Source organism: Mizuhopecten yessoensis, unplaced genomic scaffold (assembly GCF_002113885.1).
Source record: "Mizuhopecten yessoensis strain PY_sf001 unplaced genomic scaffold, ASM211388v2 scaffold557, whole genome shotgun sequence".
Lineage (NCBI taxonomy): Eukaryota > Metazoa > Mollusca > Bivalvia > Pectinida > Pectinidae > Mizuhopecten > Mizuhopecten yessoensis.
Window position 1 is genome coordinate 53,839 of NW_018403606.1, and position 6,523 is coordinate 60,361.

At 36.3% G+C, this 6,523-nt stretch overlaps 1 protein-coding gene across 1 annotated transcript in view; it reads right to left on the bottom strand.

Annotated features, from left to right (window-relative positions):
• Positions 1 to 6,306, bottom strand: part of LOC110450856 (adenosine receptor A3-like) — a 17,747-nt gene extending 11,441 nt beyond the window's left edge. The window contains exon 1 of the mRNA XM_021498630.1: positions 5,841 to 6,306. The gene's annotated coding sequence lies outside the window, so the exon portion shown is untranslated. The remainder of the gene's footprint in view (positions 1 to 5,840) is intronic.
• Positions 6,307 to 6,523: the final 217 nt, after the last annotated feature.

Sequence of the window (6,523 nt, forward strand, 5' to 3'; positions counted from 1 at the left end):
TTTTGTGTACATGCATACACCTACCTTTAGTTTTGTGTACATAAATACACCTCCCCTTAGTTTTGTGTATATACATACAACTCCCCTTAGTTTTGTGTACCTGCATACACCTACCCTTAGTTTTGTGTACATACATACACTTCTCCTTAGTTTTGTGTACATAAATACACCTACCTTTAGTTTTGTGTACATAAATACACCTCCCCTTAGTTTTGTGTATATACATACACCTCCCCTTAGTTTTGTGTACATGCATACACCTCCCCTTAGTTTTGTGTACATAAATACACCTACCTTTAGTTTTGTGTACATAAATACACCTCCCCTTAGTTTTGTGTATATACATACACCTCCCCTTAGATTTGTGTACATACATACACGTCCCCTTAGTTTTGTGTACATACATATATCTCCCCTTAGTTTTGTATACATACATGTACACCTCCTCTTATTTTCGTATACATGCATACACTTTTCCTTAGTTTTGTGTACATACATACACTTTTCCTTAGTTTTGTGTACATTTTTACACCTCCCCTTAGTTTTGTGTACATGCATACGACTCCTCTTAGTTTTGTGTACATACATACACCTCCTCTTAGTTTTGTGTACATACATACATCTCCTCTTAGTTTTGTGTACATACATACATCTCCCCTTAGTTTTGTGTACATACATACACCTACCCTAAGTTTTGTGTACATACATACACCTCCCCTTAATTTTGTGTACATGCATACACCTACCTTTAGTTTTGTGTACATAAATACACCTCCCCTTAGTTTTGTGTAATACATACAACTCCCCTTAGTTTTGTGTACATGCATACACCTCCCCTTAATTTTGTGAACATACATACACCTCCCCTTAGTTTGTGTACATACATACACCTCTCCTTAGTTTTTCCGTTTGTCGTCGTCCGTCGTGCGTAAACTTTTTACATTTTCAACTTCTTCTCAAGAACCAAAGGATGGATTATTTTCAAACTTGGTCAGAATCATCCTTGGTAGATGAGGCTACAAAATTGTAAAATTGAGATTCCTACCCCAACCCCTGGGGCTTGGGGGGGGCCCCAAAGGGAAAATTAACCAATATTTCAAAAATCTTCTTCTCCAGGCTTACTACAGTCATTTTCTCTGCATGAAAAATAAGATCATCAGGGGCTTTACTTAAATTGTAAATTTCAGGACCCCATACCTATCTGTTCTTTCTTGGGGAGGGGGTAAAATTTACTATAGTTTATATAGGGAAACAACACTTTTGGGTATATTTTGACAACTTTCTGTAGGAATTTATTTTTACTAGATGAGAATTATCCTTGGAGGAAGATGGTTTCAAATTGTAAAATTGAGATTCCTACCCCAACCCCTGGGGCCAGGGCGGGGCCCCAAAGGGAAAATTAACCAATATTTCAAAAATCTTCTTCTCCAGACTTAGAGGTACTACAGTCATTTTCTCTACATGAAAAATAAGATCATCAGGGGCTTTACTTAAATTGTAAATTTCAGGACCCCCGAGCTATCCGTTCTCCCTTGGGAAGCGGGTAAAGTTTACCTTAGTTTCTTTAGGGAAATAATACTTCGGGGTATATATTTTATCCATTTTCAGCAGAAAATTACTCAAACATAGTCAGAATGATCTTTTGTGAATGAGAGTATTACTTTGTAAAATTGGGATTCCTGCCCCATCCCCAGGGGCTAGGGCGGGGCCCTAAAGGGAACATTTACCAATATTTTCAAATTCTTATCCTTTGATGACATGACAAGTATTGTATTTCACTTAGTTTACATGCTGATTTCCACATCACATCTAAACAATAAAATAAAGCTACCAGTACCTATGATATAACTCAGGTGACCGCTAAGGCCCTTGGGCCTCTTGTTTGTGCATACATTCATCACGTAGCTTAGAATGACAGTATACTCATTGGAGGTCAAGGGTTCACATCCTAGCCCAACCATTGTTTTTACACTCATTACAACCGAAAACATGCATGGTGTACCCAAACAGAAATGTAAGTCAGGACAATAACATCGAAACCGGACACTGACATTGAATCCAGAGTTTATTCTCTTGCCGTCAGAATGGGATTGAGTGTTAATGAAAAAAACTTAAATGCAAGAAAACAAGTTTCTTTACAATTATATGAATATATAGTTATATATGAAAATAGTGGAAGTAGTAAGTTATTGGTTTACTTTTTTTCAGCAAATGAATATTAAATATTCCCAATGTTTTGAGATATTTTTTCTTCTAACCTGGGTAACAAGGACATCCCTCTATAAGTTTTACCTCTTTTCATTATTCATTTTTTTTGCCTTTGATGGAAATGTTGTGATATATTTACTATACCGTATGTCACGTGTAAACCTCCATAAAATCCTTTTAAATATCAATAAATCTTCAAGTTTGGTTCTAACAAAGTAATTGGAGGCTTCAGAATAACACAAATACAATAATACAATGTTATATGCAGTATAATTTATGTTTTAAATGTCTCGTGAATTTCTCACTAATTCAGAGAAAAAATCTCACTAATTTTGACCAAATCTCACTAAAAAATATCACTGATCACACTATTTTGCACCGAAAAGTTATGGCATGTATATATATATATGCATAGATAAATTAAGATTTTATTGTTAAGTTTTTGATTTTCATCAGCTACAGGATAAGCGGAAAATTCTACTCTGTAATGGCAATATGTTAATAGATTCACAGCTAGAACAGACAGGTCTGATTCACTTGTAACATAAACGTATCTCGGCAACCCTAACAACCAGGACAGAGAACAATTAACTTGACGCCTAATGATATCTGATTCAGTCTTCACTGAGAGTTAATCCCAGAGTGAATGTCCCTTGTACAACACTCCTCATTAGTCGGAAGTTGTTCATGATGTTTCCTGACAGAGACTGATGGCACTTACATTAAGATGTTGATAATATTAGACAAATTAGACTCTGTGCTACAGTATGGCAACCCAGTCTAAAAACCTATGCTACGTACAGAATGGCAACCCAGTCTTAAAACCTGTGCTACGTAGTACAGTATGACAACCCAGTCTTAAAACAGTATGACAACCCAGTCTTAAAACCTGTGCTACGTACAGTATGGCAACCCAGTCTTAAAACCTGTGCTACGTACAGTATGGCAACCCAGTCTTAAAACCTGTGCTACGTACAGTATGGCGACCCAGTCTTAAAACCTGTGCTACAATATAACAACCCCATCTTAAAGCTGTGCTATAGTAGTACATCCCCATGTTAAATTTATATACCTGTGCTACAGTATGGCGACCCAGTCTTAAAACCTGTGCTACAGTATGGTTTTGTTGGGTTTGGTTTAGTATTGTTTGACGTCCTATCAGTAAGGGTTTCAGTTAATAATTTGTCCAAATACACATGTATCAAAATGCTGATGAGCACCAGTACAGAAGAAGATTTGACTGAAACACCTGAATGACGTCACACAGCAACATTTGTGACGTCATCAGGCCTTCTGTGGTTTTGCTCAAAGATGTAGGCAGTTTCTTATTCCAATCATGTATCAAAGTTAATCTAGGAACTGATTCACAAACATCAATAAGTTGATATAAAGTTGGTACTCAATAAAAGATAAGCAATACTTTACCAGATTTAGAGATCTTCAGTTCCTGGAGGTAATTCTTTAACAAGCTTTTATGTGTAATACCTGGCCGTGAGAAACGGTAAGTACAGAGCATCTGTAGGACGGGTGAGGCTAACATCATATTTATACTTTATTATTGTAATTAGGCATGTCAACGTTCACAACTACCCTCACAGGTTTAATCTTTTATTACTTCAGCATGTGAACTGATAATAATTTGAACATATGTTTTATAATTAACTTCACACAATGATATAAAGCTCTTACAAATTTTCATTAAAATTGAAAAGCTTTAAATTACTGACAATATAATGACCCTTTGTACAGTGGTAAATATTGTTGTTTTAGTTGTATTGTTTCTGACCTTACTAATTATCCTACTAAGGTTTGAGAATAAAGTATTATATCAATATGTGTTTATGACTGTCAGTGTAATAAGCTAATTTATGAAATCCTTTCTCCACAAATCTCACTGTAGAAATATACCAGGAACAGTCTGTTTCTTCTTTGTGCAAAATGTTATTTAAGAAAGCAAAGGAAAATATGATTTATTTTCAAACAAATGTATGAATATAGATTTTCTGATTACGTACCTTTTTAAGAGTATCGGTAATAAATCTGACACAGAAGCCCTTACTATTATGTAGGAAAAAAATGTGTGATTTGTTTTAAGATATTCAGAATGCTGTTTCAAGACGAACGTCCATACTTTGTTTTAAACCATTTAATTAGCTGCCATGTACACAGTAGGTACAACTTCATTACAAACGAAAATTGAAATGTTCAAACCCTAGAGGGATACCTTACTCTTACCACTGGCTAGTCATTGTCAATTAGTAACACAAGGCTGTGCTCAGTGTACATAACTGATTTATACAACAGCACCATTTAAAATGTTATATGGTTTATATACTACACCATCTGTAATAGTGTGTACTTATTATGACACAATGTATTAAGGTAGCTGGAATAGGCTACAAATATTCCAACATCTTTTGGGGCCGTGAAATGCTATCAATCCATAAATATGAAAAAGCTGTCTATTGTTTTCAATTAATACACTTCTTAATTAAGTTCAGATGTTGCCCCTGTCCATCCTAAGCTTTCCCAATGATGTTCCCCATGCATGCCGCCACATCAGCCTGAATAATGATGCTGGTTATGTACCTCATAGAATCTCACATGATAATCCCACGATGATCAAAGGATTACCATAACACTTAAGCCATTCCGCCAACCGTTTGGGAAAAAAGCCTTTTGTCAGTAGCTTGAAGTAGTGATCTGTGTTTTTATAAAAAAACAATTCCATTAGTACACAGAAGGATCATGTTTTGAAGCCCAAAACCCTTAAACCCTTCAGATCATTTTATGTCCCTCACCCCCACAACCCTTTGGATCTTTTTGTGTCCCTTAACCCTACAACCCCTTAGATAATGTTGTTTCCCCAACCCCACAACTCTTCGGATAATGTTGTTTCCCCAAACCCCACAACCTTTCAGATAATGTTAGTATCCCCAACCCCCACAACCCTTCAGATAATAACGTGTCCCCAACCCCCACAACCCTTCAGATAATGATGTGTCCCCAACTCCCACAACCCTTCGGATAATCTCTGTACAGTAATGGTCTCCTGAACCATTAGAATCACTTTGGTCATGCCAGGACCGTGTCATTTTTTACACAATTCTCCAATGCTATAATTTCTACATGGAAAGGAGTGTCAAATAACATTAAAACTTAGAAATATTGCAAATGTAGATATATATCTTCTTGTTTAAAAATAGTTTGCATCTTGGAAAGATGAAAAAAAGTAGAAAATAAGATTGTTTAAGTAGAGAGATTTTCGTGAGAATGTTACTGTTGATACTGGAGCTTCAGATTAAGATCTCGTTAAATGGTATTCTAATGAGCCTCTCATTGGCAATTAATTCAGGCCGGGACAAGATAAATGTTCTCGGACCGGAATACTTATTATTAAAACTCCAGTATATTCCGTCAAAACTTCTCGAATATCATAAAAAAACTTATGAGGATATACACAAAAGGATGAAATATTGATTATACTTCCACAGACACTCAGTATTAAAGGAGTTACCAACAAAATGCTTATAAAATTCCACCATTAAAATCATATTGCTTCATTCATTGTCATGTTTCCAAGGTTTGGATCATATTTCCTTGCCAATACTCAAAAGTGACAATTAACTTACGTTCAAGCAAATCTTCTTGAGGAATGGCCTTCCTTGTAGAATGTTGCATAACACCAATGAATTCATGAGTAGAGCTGTGACCATGACTTTGGTTTGTTGTTAAAACGTAATCATATTCAATTTGTCCATGAATATGGCCATCGTGCAGTGAGTTCGACTTCTTCAAGACTTTGATTTGCAACTGCCACAGATTTGAATGTAATTGAACCTGGTGGGGGACGGAAGTTGCTATGGTAGCCTCATGTGTGTGTTTGATAGTAAAGTAAAACGTGACTGAAGTGTTTTTTTGGGGGGATGAAGTATGTTAATTGTCACATAATGGGGTGTTTAGGATGGGGCGGCAGACGTACCTGAGCCAACACAGAAAATTAATGTGTCCACACACTGTGTTTATAATGTTTGCATTAACCTTTCAGGCAGGTTCAAATTTATCATTCTTTGTCAGCCAATCGAGAGACAGGAAACAAATTGGTGAGGTGACGGCACGGCAATGCGTGAGGCACCTCTGTCAGGACTCTTACCTCAGCGATTGATGAGGTATGGCCCACTGCAGGAACAGCCCTGCTGGGAGAGAATTTATCGCTGTAAATCAGAGGTGATAATGTGTTGTAAGGTGCTAATGAAATGTTGCTGATTTTCTATCGAAATTAATTCTACTGCACTAAATAGAACACTGCAAGATA